The 23,395-nt window shown below is 34.1% G+C and overlaps 1 long non-coding RNA gene across 2 annotated transcripts; it reads right to left on the bottom strand.

Moving 5' to 3' along the window:
* Window positions 1-586: 586 nt before the first annotated feature.
* On the bottom strand, window positions 587-11,888 carry LOC111412144. 2 transcript variants are annotated; one of them, XR_002705967.1, is made up of 3 exons: window positions 11,750-11,888; window positions 9,744-10,930; window positions 587-3,066 (listed from the first exon to the last, which is right to left on the bottom strand). It is a non-coding gene; the product is annotated as an uncharacterized LOC111412144 (long non-coding RNA). The 2 variants fall into 2 exon arrangements; XR_002705966.1 differs by lacking the exon at window positions 587-3,066 and having other exon boundaries at window positions 8,244-10,930.
* Between the last annotated feature and the right edge of the window lie 11,507 nt (window positions 11,889-23,395).

Genomic DNA, 23,395 nt, shown 5'->3' on the forward strand with positions numbered 1-23,395 from the left:
CTCATAATCTTTCATTTGTCAATATACCCTTTTTACAATGTTGTCTGCCTCGAAACATTTAGCAACATATGCTTAAATTTGATATAACTAATGCTCAACACATAATATTTTCTTATACATACATTATTACATAACTCAACTATATCGTGTAACAGGCCTTGCACGTGTGTCTTACTTGGTTGAGCCAATTGTATATGGGTAAGGGTTAGTTAATGATGAGTTCAGATAGTGGATTTGGCTTTAGGAAAAAATTCATATCTAAGAGTTTAACTTTGACCGATTTCAAAACTAATAAAAAATGTTTAAAATTTAATATTATTAAATTTTGTTTATGAAATAATTGAATAAAAAATATTTTATTAATTAAACATATTAAGGTCACAAATCTATATAATTTCATCACAAATTATCAAATTAATTGGTTACAAATTATTTCTCGAGCACAAATTAAAAATTCTATAGGACATTATTCATCGGTCACAAAATCAAAACTTTTATTGACCACAATTCATTTATCAATTACATATTATCAAATTAATTGCCAAATTAATTTTGTTGTCACAACTTAATAATTGTGAGTCACAATTACATTTTTTAGGTCACAAATTACCCAATTTATTGGTCACAATCAACCAAATAATTGGTCACAAATAGCTCATATCCCGTCCCATCTACCCATGACCACCGTCGCCTCACCAGACTGTGCAAAATCACCACCACAACAACCACTACATCACATCAATGCAAACCTACCACCACCATAGTAACCACACACCAAACTCCTACACTATCATCATTGCTAGATCGCAACATAACCAAACTCCTACAAATCAACCACAAAACCATCACAAACCCATCGTGACAACCAGAGTGTACACCACTGTGCGCAACACTCTGAGTTCGTTGCTGCTCGGGACGAGATCTGAATGTCGTACACGACGGGATCTGATCGTCATTGTATGCAACGAACTCAAGCTCCGTTTCGCAACAACGCCTAAGGCAATACACTCGCCACTCACAACGGCTGATCAGTGGCACTGGATTCGCCTCCTCGTCGGTACCTACTGGTGAAAGGAGTGAAAGAAAAAAAAATGAAATAGGTCTTCCTACCAAGAGTTCCTTGGGGATATGCAAGAACTGGCTAACACTGCATACGCTATATCCGGATGTGTGTGACGGATACATAGGTTCCTACAAGCACTGGTACATTTCCATGTCTACTGCAGCATCTTCCTCTACCTTTCCAAGTCTAACATTCGAATCTAATGGAGTACTTGCTGGTTTGCAAGATATCTTCTCCTTATCATCAATCCCGATCACTATTGTGTCATCAACATATTCTAAGAAAACTGTGACTCCCTTGAAGGTGAGTGTTTAATGTACAGCATATGATCCCTTTAGCTTTGTCTATATATATCTCTGGTGATTGCTCAAGTCCATAGAGGCTTTCTTCAACTTACACACAATATAACCAGCCAAATTATTCCCATAACCTAATACGACCTCTATATAAATTTCTTCCTTTAGTTCTCCATGCAAACAATGCAATCTTAAGATCAAAATGCTGCAATTCCCAACCATAATTAGTTGTTAATGACAACAAGATTCTAACAGCAGTTATCTTTGCAATTGGAGCAAAAGTCTCTAGGTAATCGATTCCATATGATCAAGTATAACCTTTAGCCACCAACTTTGCCTCGTATCTTTCTATCGATCCATCTGCCCTATACTTCACTACATAAACCCATTTTATATCCCACTAATCTCTTTCTTGTTGGCAACTTTACCAATTCCCAAGTTTTTTTAAGGACCTCTATCTCTACATTCATAGCTTGTTTCTATTTCTCATTGGACAAAGCCTTCGATAAGGTGGTAGGAATGACAATGGTGTTTAAGCTAACAAGGAAGGCTCTATGAGATGGTAAAGAATGTTTAAAAGACAAGAAATGTGCAAGAGGATATAAATGTCGGTTTGTGAGCAATGGGAAGGTCCTGTCATTACTGCTCACATTAGATTCAGTTTTAGCTTGCAATGAAGGGTTAGAAATTGTTGCCGCATTCTCAAGATCTGGGTTCGAGTCTTGTACTTGCACAGATTCAAGGACAACCATCTTCCTTGAAAACACCTTGCCCTTACCAAATATTTACATTTTCAAAAGTAGAGTCCATCTTTTCTTGAGGATTTTCGAGCACAGGTTCAAACAAGGAGACACGGAATTCAACATAGTGGAATGAGGAACTGATCTGGAATTCTCCCCCTGAAGATAAGGAGCTGTGAAATACGACTCTAATTCATTGAAAGTAACACCACCGAGACATAGAATTTCTTTAATGGAGGGTGGTAACACTTACACCCTTTCTGAATTGACAAATAACCACAAAGACACATCTTAACACCCTAGGATCCAAGTTTCCCCTATTTTGACTATGGTCATGGACAAATGATATACACCCAAATATCCTAGGGACAAGATTATTTGTAGTGAGGTTAGGATAGAATGTCGATAGTATTTCCATTTGCCTCTTGAATCCCAAGATTCTGGAAGGTAAACGATTTATTAAATGTGTGGCTGTAAGAACTGCTTCTCCCCAAAAGGATTTAGGTACATCTCTCTGGAACATGAAGGCTCAGGTTGATTTAAGGTGTCTATTTTACATTTTTGCTACTCTATTTTGCTGTAGAGTACTAACATAAGATGACTCGTGTACTATCCCTTAATTCTTCTTAAAGTACGGAGATAGGACTTGATTGAACCAACCCAAACCTTTTGATATTGACCTTAAATTGATTCTTAATCATGGAACAAAAATTTGGATGAACAGTACTAACATCAGATTTATGTTTGAGCCAAAAAATCCAAGTAACATGAGAATTATGTTTAATAACCCTAAATGACACATGTCCAAGTCAACAATGGTGAAGCCACTCTCTATATTGGATGAAAAAACTCAAACAAAAGAATGAGGTAATTTGCCCTTGATGATACTTGATTGCCTCGGTGATTCGAGTTAGGAAAGCCCATCCCATTCTCTAGCATGTCCAATCATCTTCCCCGAATCCTTGTCCTGAAATACACTAACTATAATGAAAAACCACATTGCAATGTAAATCATGAGTGAGTTTTTGTATAGAGACAATATTTGTGGACAGTCTAGAGACATGGAGAACATTTTACGGTCAGTGATGGGCTTATTTTGAAATCTCCTGCACCTGCTACCTTGGTCAAAGAACCATAAGTTGTGACTATTTTCCTATTGCTTGGACATGGGAAATATGTGAAAAAAATATTTTGTGAGTTGGTCATATGTTCAGTAGCTCCTAAGTCCATGACGCAAGAGTTTGGCAAAGGTTTAACCCAATAGAGAAAGAAAACTCACCTAAATACGCAATGAACAAATACCTGAAGGTTTGTCAAGGTTGCCAATAAGAGATCTCACCTTCTTGACCTCTTTTTGGAGTATAGTGTGGCAGAAGAAACAGCTTTTTACCTTTTCAAAACAAGTAGTGCGAAACAAGGTGGAGGCAACTCATTTGTTGGTGAAGGATTTACATATCAAAAAATTAAGAAGAGACTTGCTACTCACGTTGGAAAGCATAAAAGTTCACATAATCAAGCTCGCATTAAATGTGAAGCCTTGATGAATCAAGAGCAACACGGTCAATCAATTTTCTTCAAGCAGTCCAAACAAATGCGACATGATTATTATGTCTATTTTATTGCATCAATTGACTGTGTTCAAGTTTTGTTGCAACAAGGGCTTTCATTTCAGGGTAATGATGAATTTAAAAATTCTCTCAATTAAGGTAACTTCCTAATTCAATTACAATTCCTAGCTGATCATAATCATGAGGTTAAGGCTGTGACGTTGGAAAATGCTCCTCAAAATTGCAATCTAATATCCCCTAAAGTATAAAAGAATAGAGCAAGTGCTTGTGCTGCTGAAACGATAAATGTGATTATAGATGTTGGAGATTCATTATTTTCTATTTTAGTTGATGAATCTCGTGACGTGTCAACAAAGGAGCAAATGTCAATTGTGTTACGACATGTGAAAAATGAATTTGTAAATGAATGTTTCATAGGTATTGAACATGTGTCTAGTACCATTGTTGTCTCACTCAAGGCCGCTATTGATAACAAGTTTTCTAGATATAACTTGAGCATTTCTAATTTAAGAGGACAAAGTTACGATGGGGCAAGCAATATGCAATGTCAATTCAGTGGTCTCAAAGCACTCATTTTAAATTAGAACCCTGTGCCTTTTATGCTCATAATTTTGCTCATCAACCGCAATTAGTAGCTATGGCAAAGAAGAATATACCGATTATTAAATTCGTTCATGTGGTTGCTAATGTGATAAATAATGTTATAACATCTTCTAAACGTTGTAATCTTCTACAAGAGAAACAATCAGACTTCATTATTGAGGCATTGGAGAATGATGATATCTTAAGTGGACGGGGCATTAATCAAAAAACCACTCTTCAACGTTTAGGTGATACGCGTTAGTGATCCCATTATAAATCTTTGGTTAGCTTGATTAGCATGTTTAAGGTTGTTATTGATGTACTTGAAATAACTGTTGAAGATGAATCTAGTACTTGTGATAAAAAAAAAAAAAAAGTAATGCATTCAATTTATTGGAGTCAATACAATCGTTTGATTTTGCATTTAATCTACATTTAATGAAAAGTGTCTTGAGGATTTCAAATGATTTGTCACAGGAATTGCAAAGGAAAGATCAAGACATTATCAATGCAATGGACATGGTGAATGTTTGCAAAAAACAACTCCCAACTTCTGTGAGATGATGGGATTCTTTTTTGCAACAAGTTCCTTTTGTCAGAATCATTATATTGATGTGCCAAACATGGATGCTATGTTTATGGTATTCGCTCTCATCGTAATCCTCCACAAGTAACCAACTTGCATTACTTTTTGGTAGATTTATTTTACGCTATCATTGATATGCAACTTCAAGAATTGAATGATCATTTCTCAAAGATAAATACTGAGTTGATCCTTTTGTTTAGCTTGCCTGTGTCCACAAAATTCATTCTTTGCTTTTCACAAAAGAAATTTTTATCCACAAAATTTTCCAATGGTAGTTCTCTTCACAGTGGAATATCAACTTGATAATTATATTTTTAACACTCTTTAATAAAGAGTTCGAAGAATTGAATAGCTTTAGCGCTCTAGCACATAAATTAGTTTTGAAAAATAAGAATAGAGCATACCTACTGGTTTGCAAGCTTTTGACTTTCACACTAATTCTTCCGGGTGCCATGACTACTGTGGAGAGTATTTTCTGCCATGAATATTGTGAATGATAGATTATGAAATCGGATTGAAGATGAGTGGATGAATGATAGCCACATCGTTTATGCGGAAAAAGATATATTCTTGAAGATTAGTAATAAAGTAATTTCACAAAGATATCAAAGTATGAAAACTCGTAAATAACAATTGTAAGATATTTCATTTTTAGTATAGTATTTGTGTATTGTGTTATAATACCGCTATTTCTTTTGTGCATTTTCTAATATCGCCCGCACTAAAAAGACTTTCTGAGTCCACCCCTGGAAACCTCTTATGTCACTCTTCTCAATCCAGATGAGCATGGTTTAATCTTGACAACTCTTGGTAGGAAGAAGTCAATAGATGCCAATGTGGACTTGATGGCAATTGGAAGTGACAGTGATTGTGAAAATTTCAGTGGAGCTGACCTATCTGCTCTGGTTTGTCTGTACTTGATTGTTTTCTTCATAGGGTAATAATATTTTAGAAACTGATCTTGGTTACTATAAATATTTAATTAAAATAAACAATTTTTAGTAGATTGGAAGGTTTATAATTGTTTGATGTAAATAATTAGTGTTTGTTAAATCATAAATGACAAAGATGGCGAAAAAAATACTTTGTTGCCGTTCAAGATATTTTGTGATGCATAAATAAGTTATCTTAAAGAAATTTGATATGACTTGAACAAATGTTGTTCGATTGAGAAAATGGGAATTGCATTCTATTTCTTCTTTCACTCTTGATGTAAATGTCATCCCTTGTGACGATCAGTTTCAAGTTTGCTATTTTTATTTATGGTAGATGAATAAAACTGCTATAGAAACTATTGCAAACAAAATAAATTTGGGGAACGAAGCTTTATATGCTACACCATTGACTATCAAATAAATACACTTCGATCGAGCATCGGAGAAAATATCTCTATCTGTTTTAGATGCAATATGAATTTTTATCAAGCTTGATTTTGTTATTGTAATATACCTCAAGAAAAGTAAATGTAACTGTGTCAATTTTTATGCTTGGCTGCAGAAGATAAGAAAATATGAACAGTCGTCAGAAATCTTCACAGCGACTTTAGAATGGACCTGATCACGTGAAAAAAGCACTCCTATGACTTATAGTTGTTTGTACACTTTTAGTGAAGAATCAAGCGATGAAATTTTTTGATTCCGAAGAAAATAAGTCTTAAAAAATTATGACTCCTAAAGCTTCATCAACAAGAATGTAAAAATGAAAAATTAAATTGAACTTCCTAAAGATTATGACTTATAAAGCTTAATCGACAAGAATGTAAAAATGAAAAATTAAACTGAATTTCCTAAATCAAAAACTTTTAAGACTTATTTTCTTCAGAACAAAAAATTTCTTCGCTTGTTTCTTCACTAAAAGTGTACATATAACTATAAATCCTACGAGTGTTTTTTTCACATGATCAGGTTCATTCTAAAGTCGCTATGAAGCTTTCTGACAACTATTGATATTTTCTTATCTTCTGCAGTCAAGAATAAAAATTGAGAAGATAAACTTATTTTTCTTAAGTTATATTACAATAACAAAATCAAGTCTGATAAAAATTCATACTGCACCTGAAACATATGGAAATATTTTCTCCAATGCCCGATTGAAGTGTATTTGATGGTCAATAGTGCAGCATATAAAACTTCGTTCCCCGAATTTATTTGTCCACAATAGCTTCCATAACAGTTTTATTCATCTAGCAAAAATAAAAGTAGCAAAGTTAGTGACTGATCATCACAAGGGATGAACATTTATGTGACGAGAGAAGAAATAGAATGCAACTCCCATTTTCTCACTAGGACATTCATTCAAGTCTTCTTTAGGATGACTTTTTTATGCTTCACAAAATATTAACAAAGCATTTTTTCGTCATCTTTGTTATTTATGCTTTAACTAACACTAATTACCCATATCAAATAATTATGAACCTTCCAATCTACTAAAAACTATTTATTTTAATTAAATATTAATAATAATCAAGACCATTTTTGCTAAAATATTGTTACTCTATAAAGAAACAATCAAGTATGGACAAACTAGAGCAATAAGTCAGCTCCACTGAAATTTTTACAAGTACTGTCACTTCTAATTGCCATCAACTCCACGTTGGCATCTATTGGCTTCTTCCTACCAATAGCTATCAAGATTAAACCACACTCATCTAGACTAGGAAGAGGGACATATAGAGGCTTCCAGAAACGGACCTAGAAAGCTTTTTCGGTGCGGACAAAATTATAAAATTTACAAAAAAAAAAATAATCGCATTATAACCTAGTACACAAACATTATACTTAAAATGAAATACCTTAAAATTACTCTTTACGAGTTCTCATACTTTGATATTTTTGTAAAATCACTTCATTATCAATCTTCAAGAATACATCTTTCTCTACGTAAACGATAAGACTATCATTCGTCCACTCATTTCCAATCCAATTGCGTAATCTACTCCGCTTCTCCAATTCACTACACTTACATAATTCTATTTTATAGGTTCTCCAAGCCACAAATGACAAACCCCTCCAATGATCCAACAATACACTAAGAGGGTGTTTGGGAGCCATTTTTATGTAAAAATGCATTTTAGAATAGTAAATTGATAAGAAATGCATGCATTAAAAATAAAGAAAAATTTTTTATTTACGTGTAATATTATTTTAATGAAGAATGTGTGATTGAAAAAAGAGAGAAATGCATTTTGAAAAAATGGGTACCAAACGAGGCCTAATATGTACAAACTTGCTACCTGTGGTATGAAAAAATACAAGATTGAAAAGTTAACTAACAAAGAGTCAAATTATCAAAATGTGGATGAAAAATATTAAAGTCCTAAATTATAGTTTAGACCCTAAAATCCAATTTCAATCTTTACCAAGAAATTAAGTGATATATAAAATGAATTAGAGAATCTGTAAAATAGAAGAAAACCAAAACAAATTGCATCTCTCAATTCTCATTGATATGTGAAATAAAATGAGTTGCAGACATAAAGAATAAAGATACAACCATACAAGAACTTGAGAAATTGGAAGCAAGCAGTCATCGTCCCGTCGAAGACTTGAAGCAGGCAGTTGTCGTCGCGCGACTCGCGTTGGGTCTAAGGCTTGAAGCCAGCAGTAACCAACAGGGGCAATATTCTACGATTTCTTCTTCTCGACTTTTACCACCATTTAAGGCTCAAGCCTCCTCCTCAATCATATGGGTAATGTTGTAGCTTGTAATTGGCCCATTTCAATTTTATTTTATTTTTATTTTAACATGGGCCTGGGCTGCCATGCATAATTCGTAGCAGCCCAAAGTCCAGTGCAGGCATCTGCCTCACTGGGCCTTCATTATCACCACTGTATATCGACATAACCCCCTTTATATAGGGTTTCAAAAATCATAACTAAGTAAAGAAATGTTATAAAAGTTATTAAATCACACTCTAATCATGTTTCCTAAAATACAAATCAAAATAGGAAACTTAATAAACAATCATCTCCTGTAATATTGCATCATTTCTCCTCAACTGAGAGAATCTTAAACCTTGACCAAAAGCCGATATTGAACCATGAACAACATCCCAATGTTGAACTTAGACCAAGGGGGACGATCTTTCTTGTGAATCAAATATCTAAACTGATTACTTAAGAACAATTGAAACTGCAAATCCTCTCAACAACTATAATAGATCAAAGGGCTATGATCTTTGCTTCTGAAAAAATAGCGACATGGAACTCCAAAAAGCGAAAATCTACACAACTCATCTATAAAATATCCAATTGATAGTAAATAATGAGGAGCACAAAGATTTAGTGTTGAACCATTTTAGCACTTTTCTACAAAATCGTGTGTTTAGCAATTAATTGAGGGGGAGATCACATAGAAGAGTAAATCAGAAACCGAAAGGAAATGAGGGAACCAAAAACAATAAGAGAAAGGAAAAACGATGCCTCTAGAGTATAGACAAATGCCTTCCTAAGATAAGTTCAGATAATTAATATTACAAGAAAGGAGATTTTGCTAGAAGGTGTCAAGCTGCAAAACCTATTTACACAGGATACATACCAACATGACAGAAGAGTTCCAATAAGACATCAAATCTATATCTAAAAACAAGGAAGCTACAGAATTCCAAAGCAAAGATAGACCAAAACCTAGCCCATGAAAAAATATACCACTTACAACAGTTGAAAGACAAATGACCAAATCAACATCAATGTCCATCCATGACCAGGAAAAAAATAGATTGAACCGCAAAACCAACAAACAATACACATTAATTAAAGAACTAGGCGATATGTAAAAAATAACCAAATAAACAAAATCCAATTTGATAACAATGCAGGAGAACAAAGGTACGAAATAAAAGGGCAAGCATATAGCATCGATATACATTCACAATTTTCATATTCATTTAATGTTAGGTTGCAATGTTACCTCAAAATCAGCCATTGTCATGCCGAGCCTTCTATTTCTTCACACGATCAAGGTTGTCTCCACCATTCTTCAACAAACTCCCCTTATACAGGTTCTGTAGAAACCTGATACTTTCGTTGGCCTATTATCCAATTCATTTGCTAGATTGCCAGCTTTGTCCATAAGTGCTGCCAAGTCAGCTCCAACAATCTCTGCAGTGGACTAAGCTATATTCATAAGATCAAAAGCTAAATCTCATGGTCAAATCATCCAAGCCTCATCAATGCAGGATTAATAGAATCAGGCCTATTTGTTGCTCCAATAACGAGTACATACACAGATATGCAATCAGAATTCTCTAAAGTTCCACTTTCATTTATAGGTTTGACAATTCTCGATGACTTATCCATGCACGACATTAGTATTGTGACAATTTGTTGCTCCATTACGTTACTGGAAATTTACCATTTAGTTGCAATCGCATCTATTTCATCTATGAATACAATGGATGGGGCTGTCCTTGTGAGCTATAGAAAATAGCTCTCTAATATCTTCTTCTGATGTCGCTGAAACATTCAACAAATAAAACATCTTAGCAAGCTTGAAAAATATGTAAATAAGGGCAGGAACAAAACCAAGTTCATGATTGAAACCCCACACATAATAGACAAAAAAGGGAAATTAGTCCAATTGTTAAACTAGCAGCAACTAGCAGCAAATAGGTGGACAAGATAAAAAATAGAAAATAAAAATAAAATAAAATAAAGAAATGACACGCATAGGTCTATTTACCCTGTCATCACTATAAGTGAAAACACAATTAGATATCTAAAAGATTTATGATTAAAAATTCGTCATCAAAAAAACAAAGAGCAACAAAAAACAATTACACCTGAAACTCCATACACCAATTCAATAGCACAGATCTTATAAAAGGGAACATTGGCCTCATTGGCAATGGCATTTGGTTTTGGTTTTCCCACACTGGGCCATGCAACAAGATCCCTGATATTGGTCACACACCAAGGTTTCGTGGCAGATAGAGATGGTAAAATGGCCCAATCACCTCCATTTTCAAGTCCTCCAACATTTCACTCATCCCGCCCCAAATCGTTGAACGATGAATTTTTTTTTCCTTCAATTTTTAGGATGATGCTATCTTCTGAGACTCTGCCATCGTAATGTGCACTTATCAATCTTTTTCAGTTCTGCAACATTGCACATTCAGTTTGGAAAATACATCACAACACTACATTTAAACAGATCATACAGTAGAATAGTAGCACAAATTTGTTCCATGAAATCTATCTTGTGACCATAATCTGAAAGTGATTACAATCTATCAGAAGTGTGCTCAAAGTACAAAACAGTATTTATTCATAAATGGACCGAATTCACTTGTATTTTGTAACATGACAATTTGGCTGCATATTTAGTGAGACCAGCTCCCAACACGTCCTTTCTCTTATTAAATATCTGCTCCAGTTAATTATGAGTTTATGACCTTGTTTTCACACCTCAGTCAGGACATTTTGGAAGAAGTAGAAATGTAAAAATTGTTTACATCACAACTTCATGGGACAGAGTTGCAGATCATATCAAATTGACACACTCCGGGCAGATTTTTTAGCAAAACATAACAATGCCATAACATTTTTGGTACTGTAAGAGGAGTGCCACACAAACACACAAGTACGTACACATTAGCCCCAATCTCTGAACTAATCAAAACTCCAGGTATCAAAATTCAAAAACTAACTACACGAGTTATCTAGAGAGAGAGAGAAAAGAAAGAAAGAATATAAAACAAGGAAGTCAAGAAAATATTGAGAAGAATACTAGATTTTCACTGTATATCTTCTTATTACAGTCCAATTTGAAGTAAACAAACTGCAATTTAAGCTTTACGCCAAACAGCAACAATATGAATGTTACTTAATTGAACGAAGTTAATAGAAAGCTTCATTTACTAAATAGTGAAATAAATTGAAAATTAATTACAGATATGAGCAAAAAATCAGCCCGACCTTCAGAATAAATTCAGGCATCTCGTTATTCATGCAAATTTTCTTGAGTAAACGGCAAAAATATAAAACATTTGACGGAAGATGACCGTAGAGTAGAGAAACGAGTTGCAGGACTGCCGGCAGAGAGAGAAATGGCACCACGTCTAATGAAATGGTAGGGTTTATACAAGCGGGGTGGTCTTTAATATGATCGACATGTGTCTAGTCCAGATGCTAGTTCTTGGGCTTTCTATTTTTCAGCCCACTTTCTCTAAGCAGGAACTGGCCCGTCTGCCGCCTGGCGGTCCGTCCCGTAATGTAGGAAACTAGATCCCATTTGCCCTAGATTTGAGAAGGTTAAATTTTAGAACCTTAACCTGGAAATTTGAAATTTACAGCCTTCTAAACTTTCTCTGGGGCCAAAACTGTAAAATCATTTGCTACAGAACCCCTATGGAAATCCGGATAAGATAAAGATAGAAGTTAAATAAAATTTGATAGAGAATTTAATTTCAATTATAAGCGTTTTAATTAAATTATTTTTGTTCGTTTATTCTAATAAAATTCTAGATTAGAAGAATTTCGTTTGATTTAACCAAACCCATAGACCCCTAAACCATTATCTAGGCCTAAACTCACAAATAACAACTACAGGCCGATATACATAAACCCTAGCCACCAAACCTTCTTACAACAAAATAATTCAGTGGAAAAATTCATAATTAAGAAATTAAGTATCGCCAATTTCAAAATTAAAAATAAAAGTTTTAAATTTCAAAAATAAGATATTTATTAAAATTTATTTATAGTTTAATTAATTAATTATATATTTTATTAATTAAATATATTAAGGTTGCGGATCTATACAATTTGATCGTAAATTAATGATTTAATTAGTCATATATTATTTTTCAATCACAAATCAAAATTTTTATATGTCACGGATTATTTTACAATTAGAATTCAAAAATTTTACAGGTCACATTTATTCAACAATCACAATTCAAAAATTATAAGTCACGACTTATTATACAGTCACAAATTAACATTTTTTTAAGTCCCACATTATTTATTGATCACAATTTATCTTTTTCACTAGTTACATATTATTTATTGGTCACGGATTAAACCAATTTAATGATTACAATCAATTAAATAATTTGTGACCACCACCAACACTTGTGATCACTATCTCACCATTGCCTTCAGTGGCACCACCACCATCGTCATTTTTGGAACCACTATCACAACCTCAAACAAATCAACCCATCACAGAAACACGATCACACTGGCATGCCAATTCCACCACCATTTTATATTTATTACAGTCACCACCACAACCACAGATTAAGACATCTCTCATAATCTACCTGCACACCTAGAGTGTGACCACCACCCCTAATGCCAACATTGTTTGTGACACTACCATATCCACCACCTCCATCACAAGATCCACCAACAAAAATCACCTCAAAATCCCACCAAAACATGGAAAACTACTGTCACAATACACACAAGAGGTAATTTTCATTCATACGGTCAATAGGTTGGTTACAAAGTTTATATAGGAAAAAAAACTCCTAATTTTGGATAATCACAAATCTGTAGCTAATTAAATGATTCTACACATAATTGCCTAATTCTATTACCTTAAAATGATACAATTATATATGATTTATGTTTCCAGAAAAAGATTTCTAACAGCTCACGCCAACACTCCCCCTCAAGTTGATGCATACAGGTCTCTGATACCCAACTTGTCAAATGAGTTGTGAAAGTCCTTGTTTGAAACTGACTTTGTGAGTATGTCTGCTAGTTGATCCTCAGACTTTACGAACGGGAAACGAATTGTCTTTGCTACCAAGTTTTTCTTGATGAAGTGTCGATCTATTTCCACATGTTTTGTTATATCATGTTGAACCGGGTCATGAGATATGGCAATGGCAGCTTTGTTGTCGCAGTATAAATCCATCTCAGTAATAGGAGCAAAGCCAAGTTCAGTGAGCAGTTTTCTGATCCAGAAGAGTTCACAAAGTCCTTTTGCCATTCCACGAAACTTTGCTTCAGCACTCGATAATGATACCACTTTTTGCTTCTTACTTCTCCATGTAACGAGATTACCGCCTACAAACACGAAGTAGCCTGAGGTAGACCTCCTATCTGAAATGTTCCCCACCGAATCGGCATCTGTATAGCCATCAACTTTCAAGTGATCATTCTTTGAAAACATCAGTCCCCTCCCTGGTGAGGACTTTAGATATCGAAGTATTCGAGTCACAACATCCATATGGTCTTTGCTAGGGCTATGCATAAACTGGCTAACTACACTTACGGCATAGGCAATAGATGGACGAGTATGAGACAAGTATATAAGTTTGCCAACTAATTTTTGATATCTCCCTTTATCCGTTGGCACTTGATTTGAACACTCACTCAGCTTAAGGTTTTGAGTGATAGGAGTATCTGCTGGTTTACATTCCAACATCCCCACCTCAGCCAACAAGTCTAGCACATATTTTCTTTGGGATATGAATATGCCTTGTCTTGATCTAACCACTTCAATTCCCAGGAAATACTTGAGACCTCCCAAGTTCTTTATCTCGAACTCAGACGTCAGCTGTTTTTGAATTCTGGATATCTCCTCTTTATCATCCCCTGTGATAATCACGCCATCCACATATACTATCAATGCAGTTACTTTGCCTCCATTATGCTTAAGAAAGGGTGTATAGTCTGAGTCACTCTGTTTGAACCTATATTTCTTCATTGCCACACTAAATCGTCCAAACCATGCTCGAGGTGACTGCTTCAAGCCATATAATGCTTGCTGCAATTTACACGCGACATTTTGTGAAGACCTTGTATAGCCCGGAGGGAGGTCCATATAGACTTCTTCTTCGAGGTCGCCATGAATAAATGCATTCTTCACATCAAGCTGATGTAGTAGCCAGTCAAGATTAGCAGCGAGGGACAATAGTATTCTAACAGTGTTTAGTTTAGCAACTAGTGAAAACGTCTCTTAGTAGTCTATCCTATATGTCTGTGTATACCCCTTCGCAACTAGACTTGCTTTGTACCGCTCAATGGATCCATCTGCCTTGTGTTTGATGGAAAATACCCATCTGCATCCTACTGTCTTCTTTCCTTCAGGTAATGGAACTAGTATCCACGTGTTATTATTTACTAGTGCCTCTATCTCATCTTTTATTGCCTGAGTCCATTTGGAATCTGATAAGGCATCCCGAATTCCTATTGGAACATGATTAGAAGAGAGAACATGTACAAAAGCTTTCAGTGGATCAGATAACTTCGTGGTGGATACATAGTTGGCAACTGGATATCTTGATCTTTGTTTTTCAATGTCTGGAGAGTATCTACTTGGCGGTTTGCCTCGATTATGCCTGAAAGGTAAATTATAGCCACCAGGAGTATCTAAATTGCTTATATGTGAAGGAGTGCTTACCTCAGAGATATTCTCAGGAGATGGGCCTACGGATACTGAAGAGAAAGGAGGCTCTGGTTCGGTGGAGTTTGGTTCAGTTTCTACAGTTGGTTCCGGATCTTGAGTCATATCATTCCTTAAGTCAATATCTATCGGAGTTGTCTCTATCTCAGTATTTTTTGACCACTCAAACTTCGACCAATTCAACTCTTCATCCCTTGTCTCCCCCTGAAGAGGAGAATTGGATGTTGGAGAAAAAAATGTGTCAGACTCCGAGAAGGTAACATCCATAGTTACATAGGTCTGTTTGGAGGATGGATCATAACACCGATAACCCTTTTGATGTGTAGCATATCCTACAAAAAGACATCGGAGAGCACATGGGTCAAGTTTTGTCCGTTGATTCTTGTGAAGATGTACATAGGCCACACAATCAAATACTCGAGGAGAGAGCATTAGAGTTGGTGGTAGAGCAACATGGGATGATAGGACCTGGAGTGGAGTCTTAAAATTTAAGACTTTAGAGGGCATCCGATTGAGTAAGTATACAGTTGTGGACACTGCATCAGGCCAGTAACAGTTTGGAATATAGGTTCCATGAAGGAGAGCTCTTGCAGTTTCAAGAATATGTCGATTTTTCCGTTCAGTAACGTCGTTTTGTTGAGGGGTTTGAGGGCAAGACGTATCATGAATGAGACCGTGTTGTTCAAAGTAAGTGCGAAACCGTTGGTTGATAAATTCACCACCATTATCGGAACGAAGAACTCTTAGTTTGGCAGAGAACTGAGTTTGAAATCATGGCATCGAATGACTGAAATACTTTGAACACTTCATCTTTATTTTTTAATAGATAGGGTCAGGTCATGCGAGTGCAGTCATCAATAAATGTAACAAACCAATGAACCCCAAACCTTGTAGCACTAGGTGAAGGGCCCCATACATCAGAATGGACTAGGGAAAAAGGAATACTACTTTTATTCATGCTTGATTGATAAGAAGTGCGTTGACTTTTCGCTAAAATGCGGGTATTACATTTATTCGAAAAAATGCTAGGTAATAAATGCTCTAAATAACCGAATGATGGATGCCCAAGACGAAGATGCCACATCCAAATCTGTCGTTCATTCACATTACTCTGAACATGATGAGTGCGACCGACACTGAAATCCTCCATGTAGTATAACCCCTCTCTCTTAGTACCACGCCTAAGTATCTCCTTGGTGAGAATATCCTGAAGAAGACAAAAGGTTGGATAAATAAGTACCACGCAATTTAATTCAGCCGTCACTTGGCTTACAGACAATAATTTATGTGAGAGTGATGGAACAAGTAAAGTGTGAGATAAATGTAGAGAGGGAGACAGAGATACAGAGCCAGCCCGGTGATTGGGGAAATAACTCCATTTGCATTCGCAACCCTGCTGGGTCGAGGTGAGGTCCTCTGAATAAAATCTCTTTCATCTTGATTCATATGGTCAGTTGCCCCGGAGTCAAATAACCATAAATTATTATTCTTGTCACTGGAGGATGTAACACAAGCTAAACCAAAATTACCTGGTTCTGATGAAGGGTCCGTATCCTGAAAATAATCATTTTCAGGAATCAAAGATAGTTGAGAGTCAGATGTTGCCACGGCCGCCTTGCCTATTCGCTTATTGGTGCCCGTCCCATTTTTGTTCTTTTTTTCCTGCAACTCATACCACCAATCGAGGTATCCATTAAGTTTAAAGCAGTTTTCTCGTGTGTGCTTGTTATTTCCACAGTATGAACGCTTAATTTCCTCATCCAAACCCTTTAACTTATTTGGCCTACTTTTATTTGGGCCTCCACCACTTTTATTTGGGTCTCCCTTTAAAGAATTTATTCCAGCAACAGCAAATGATCCCATCTTCACGCCTTTGGTTGCTAAGATCACTCCAGGAAGACCATTGTCGGAGTCTATAAAAACCATGACTGCTTGTCGCAGTGCCTCACGGCGGACGTACACATACGCCTGCTCAACGGTAGGAAACGGGTCCATCTGCAAAACTTCACTACGGATGCTATCGAGACGTTCATCGAGCCCATCAAAGAAGGTGTAAACTCTATCTTCCTGGGTCAAATTATTGAAGTGGCGGATGTCAGTGGCACACTTCATCGAATTTGGGCGACGAAAGTCAATTTCGTGCCACAACCCCTGCAGTTCAGTGTAATATTTCTCCACAGATCCGCCTGCTTGTCTTAGGCGACTCACCCTTCGTCGAAGATCATAGACTTGGGATTTATCATTCCCATCAAAGTATGTAGTGGCAATAGCATCCCAGACTTCCTTAGCAGTGTGGAAACGAATGAAATTGCCAATCAAAACAGGGTCCAACGAATTGATAATCCATCCCTTGACAATGGCATTCTCAGTTCGCCATTTTCAGAAGGAGGGATCAGTCGGTAGGGGTGGAGGTGTATCTCCATTAATGTAACCCAGTTTATCTTTCCCGGAAATATACATTTCCATAACCTGGGACCATAGGGCATAGTTTGTATCATTCAGTTTGATACCAATCTGGGGCGAATTTTTAGTGAGTGGGGCTGATATGTGTGTCTTGGTTAAGGCTTCAGAAATTTTGGTGAAAATATCTGTAAGTAGAGCATCAGAATTAGGTGAAGATTGGCTGGGATCGGTGATGAAGTTGGGGTCTTCCATGTGTTTATGAAAATGTACACAAGAACCGGGCTACAGGTAACTCGGAGAAGAGGAACCAGGACCGTGTGTCCTACTCTGATACCATGTCACAATACACACAAGAGGTAATTTTCATTCATACGGTCAATAGGTGGGTTACAGAGTTTATATAAGAAAAAACCTCATAATTTTGGATAATCACAAATCTGTAGCTAATTAATTGATTCTACACATAATTGTCTAATTCTATTCCCTTAAATGATACAATTATATATGATTTATGTTTTCGGAAAAAGATTTCTAACAGCTTACGCCAACAACTACCACCTACCAAACAACACAACACTACCAGCACTGCACACAACGATATCACTACACCATACATCCGAACACCACCGCTTCGTCATCACCACGCTACTGCAGTCGCGATCCGTGCCATCACCATGCCGCTACAACCACGATCTGCAAAGCCTCCAGTGGCGCTGAAAATGTGGAAATAAGGGTGACAATGCCAAAAAAAAATGAAAGATAATGAAGTTTTTCATAATAATAGTGAAAAAGTAAGGACGTTAAAAATAGTGTCATGGGAAAAACATCAAGAAAAAGGAAAGGAGACAAGAAAAGAAATTGGGAAAAGAGAAATGTGCACGTTGTCCTTTCAACATTTACATCGAGCTAGTTTAAGCGGTTCTTAAACCTGCAAAATTGCATTTCTTGCCGCGAAGAAGCTCTAGTGAGCAACATGAAAAAAAGTTTCATCTTTAAGTTGAATGTGTCTCAAATTAATCCACAATCTGAAGTTCGGAGAATTTGTATATCCCAAGTTGCGGAGAATTTGTATATCCCAAGTTGGCCAACTTCCTATTTTTCTTTTTTTTCCAATCCACCACTTTTTAAAATCACGGGTACCCTGGATTGCGGAACATGTGGATTGGAAAGACCTTTGCATCTTCTTGTTTAAGTTAATTTTAGTTAAATTTCTTCAAATGTTCCATCATTATAAACTCGGGCGATAATAAATTCAAGTGATCGTTTCTAGCAAAATTCTAACATTGGCAATTCAATCGATTTTATCTTACTGTTAAGATGATCCAAGTGCGCTGATTTCATTTGAAGTGAACATACATATGAAACACGTTATTTGTATGTGTATAAGATAATATTGTTGTTGTTCAATTATGGATATGACGTATTTCAAAAAAGTGTTTAATCCGTTCAGGTTTAGAACATTTAATATCGAGGATATTGAATGAGTGTTATGCTCCTTGGCTTGCATCCTTTCTTTTGGACACACGATCTTTAAAGATCTGTCTGCCATACAGTGGGATATTGTGTACAATATAATAAATAACAGGGAAAATTTACAAAATACACATGTATATAGGGTGTTATTGTACTTTGTATATTGTTTTATATAAATTTATATCTTACATATTACATAACGCTTACCCCAAAAAAAAAAAAATTATATATATATATATATATATATATATAAAATCACACCCTATGGATTATATTATGTAACGTTCAGCATATTATAAGTTTAACTATTATTTTTTAGTTAAATACTTTTTCTTCTTTTTTTTATAAGATTTATTATTTTTCTTTTCCTGAACTATAGCATCACAATAAAAAATAATTTTAGTTAAGTTCTTGTAATATTGGAAGATTAGATAATAAGTCATTGGACTCTTCCAACATTGTAAAAACAAATAAAACTTCCTATAACAAAATACGTTCAATCAATGAAAATTGATATAATCCATTAAAATAATTTTTAAGATTAGATGTTATTTTGCAGCTAAATTTAATTTTAATTTGGAGTGATTTGCAACTCAAAAATTGTTAAAAATACATGCGTCATTTTATTGGTTGCGGATGAATTTTTTTTTCCTGTGAGAAAATTTTGTAGAATAGAATAATTTCTTAATATACTTAATAAAAATATATAATCTGTGCAAAAATGAAAATACAAAATTATTCTGTGCAGCAAGAAAATTCAATTAATGTAAATTTATGAAGGAATAGATAAATGAGAAGGGGAAAAAAATTAGATAGAATTGAAATAGTAATTGAACATTTTCAAAAATAAAAATATAGTTTAAGTAATTGGTCTGTCAAATTTTATGAAATGGAATACAAAAAGATGTGATTTTTTTTTTTTAATTATGAATATTTTGGCCTATTTAGCTATTTTAAATGGCGAGAGTTGTGAAATTTATAGCAAAAGTTTCTTTTTGTTTTGAAATAAAAAAGTTTATTATATTCATCACATTTTGATTGCAATGGATGTCTTCAATTTTTGTATTTTTAATTTTTGTCACATTTTTATTGTTTGTCCAAATTTGCCATCAACATGCATTGAATTGAGGGACAATATTCTTTTAAGCTTTGTGTTTTTGTTTTTTTATTTTGCTCATTTGAAAATGCAAGAGGTATATATGTCCCTTCACGCAATCTAAAAAAAAATTTTTTTTTGGACGAAATCCATATTCAAAGACGAGATGAAAACTAATAGAAGTGTGAGGGTGAGACTACAATGAAAACGGTAATTGATACAAAACATCATTACCTTTCAGTGTTAGTGTGCAAAAGATTCATTTATTCCTTTCATTTTTATTTTATTTTATTTATTTTTACCCTACTTTCATATTTCATTGCGAAAAATGATATTTTATCCAATTTCTCAACAAAAAATGTAAAATTACAAATATACCACCTATTTAAATAACAAAAAAATAGAAAAGAAAAATTAAAAAACAAATTGAAATTATACTCCCAAACTTTTAACAAAACTGCAAATGAGCCTAAATAAATTAGTAAAAAGGTAATTAGCACAAAACGTTCATACTTTTCCATATTATTGTAAAAAAACGTTCATGCCTTTCTTTCTTTTTTCTTTTTTTTTTGTATTTTAATCCTTATTTTCCAGTTAAATTATGAAAATCATCATTTTCATTCATGTTCTCAATTAAAATATGTAAAATGACGAATATACACTCCTATTTAAATGAAAAAAAAAATAAAAGAATAGATTACAACTATACTCCCAGTTTTTTCAAAAAAAAAATACAAGTAAATTCTAAATAAATAATTAAAAAGAGGGTGATTTTTTATTTTAAATAATTTAGTTGTACTTTTTGAAGAATTTGGAAGTATAGTTACAATTTGTTCTTTATTTTTATTTTTTAAATAGGAGGGTAAATTTGTTATTTTACAGCTTTTAATTGAGAAATAAATGAAAATGATGATTTCCGTAATAAAATGTGAAAATAAGGGTGAAAATACCAAAAAATGAAAGGTATGAACGTTTTGCATGATAATATTGAAAGATAAGGACCTTTTGTGCTAATTACCATTTTAATGATTTATTTTGATTCATTTGCAATTTTTTAAAAAGTTTTGGAGTATAATTGCAATTTATTTTTTATTTAAATAGTAGGGTATATTTGTTATTTTATAATTTTTTTTTTGAGAATTTAGATGAATGACTTTTTTTGCAATGAAAGGTGAAAATGTAAAAAAATAAAATAAAAAAATGTATGGACGTTTTGTATAATAATATTAGCTCTTGCTAGACGATCAGGGCCACATAAATTAATTCCAATAACATTGAAAGATAATGTCATTTTGAATGAAAAAGCTTAAGATATAGGTGTAAAATATAAATTTGATTGTTCTACATGTATATGTATGTGGTAAGGTATAATTGGTTTAGAATTTATTCAATAAAAAAAATTTCAACTTACTTTTTGACACCTCATCTGTATATAAATCATTATATAACTCCTTATGAACAATTAGCACTATTTATAAATTAGAGAACGATTTGTGCTACATGTACATAATGATTTATATACACATAATATGATGAAATATGATTGGGTTAAAAAAATTTCATCCAAATAAAAAAAACTTTTTAATTCTCTTTTTAACACATCATCTGTATGTAAACTATTATTGTAATACCCCAAACTTCCTGTTATATATTTGGCCAATATGATTCATACATTTCATGCTATTCACAATGTTACTTGCATTAGTTTTCTTAATTACTTTATCTTAAAATGGTGCATTAGATTATTGATATTTTAAGATTTTAATCTTCGACTCCTAGACCTAGGTGTTGAATTTTGTATTGAGCTATGATAGAAAATTAGGTTAACTAAATGTTGGAGATTGGCTTGATAAGAAATGGAATATTGAAAAGGTCGGAAATCGGTATCGACAAAAGTTCAAGCTTTCTATTCGGTTGATCGAGACTACCTTAAACCATAGATAGGTAATTGACATATTTGGGACATGATACATAGAGGAATATGATCATGATGCGATAATATATGTCTCATATGACATTATAATTATCGAGGAGCGATTTGATGAAATCGGTCGAGAATGGGGTGTCAATCGGGTAAGTAATTAAATGAACGATTGTGGAATTAGCTCTATAAAATATTTTGGGATCTTAGGGCAAGTGAAATGGATTGTAAACACATTAACATAAGCCCAGGATACTTGATTTATACCTGCAAAGATAGATATAAAATCAGATTTTTTTTACTAGTGACCACCTCATGCTTGGGATAATTGTTATTTTAACACTCAATCCCTTCATCCTTAAGATATATAGCACATCTCCTACCTTTTTTTATTTAATATAGATAGATATATGTATCTTATAAATCAATATAAGTTAAATAGTCCAAGAGAAAAGTCAAATATAGTAGGAAAAGACCACCTCATGCTAAACACTTAGCTGCACCCCACATTTTCTCAATCCTTAAGGAAGAGTCACGTTTCCAGCATCTTGAAGACTTTATATACACCTCCTAACAACATGTTTAGTCTTACCTCAAGGAAACAATCGTAACTCAAACAGTGTCAATTATTATGTTTGGTTGCTACAAACAAGAAACTATGAACTTTTGTTAGAAATCTTCAAAGCTGCTTGAGAATGGCCTTGATATTTGTTTGCCTGGTGTGAGGGAATTTTTTTTTTTGCTAGAAACGTGCATGAGAAACAACTTATTTGCAATCAGTTATCTGTACACATTTAGTGAAGAATCCAGTGAGGAAATTTTGTGATTCTGAAGAAAAGAAGTCTTAAAAGTTTTTGCTTTAGGATATTCAATGTAATTTTCCATTTTTACATTTTTGTGGTTGTGGATGAAGCTTTAGAAGTTATGGTAAGGTTGTCCACTGTATTATGTATGTCGAAAGTCATCAATGGAGTGTTCAATTCTTTTAAGCTCCTGTTATCAATTAGCAAAGCGTACAAGTTTTGTTGATTAAGGAAATGGTGATAAGTTTCCTGGTGATATGCTGTAGAATATGGGAGCCAAAAACTGGAAACTGTTGCTTCTCCTTTGCAACTTGTTTAACTAACTAGTAGGATTATTTTGAATGTCATATTAGCATTTTTAATGTTGATATGAGTTTAGTGTTTAAAGAAGAAACGATTCAATTAGTTGTAAAAATAATCATTTGAGGTAAGCAATTTGTGATGAAATTGAATGGTTCAATATAGTAATGACAAAAATGAACAGTTTAACTTTGTGCAAAAGTAG

The sequence above is a fragment of the Olea europaea genome, chromosome 16 (assembly GCF_002742605.1).
Source record: "Olea europaea var. sylvestris chromosome 16, O_europaea_v1, whole genome shotgun sequence".
NCBI classification, from domain to species: Eukaryota; Viridiplantae; Streptophyta; class Magnoliopsida; order Lamiales; family Oleaceae; genus Olea; species Olea europaea.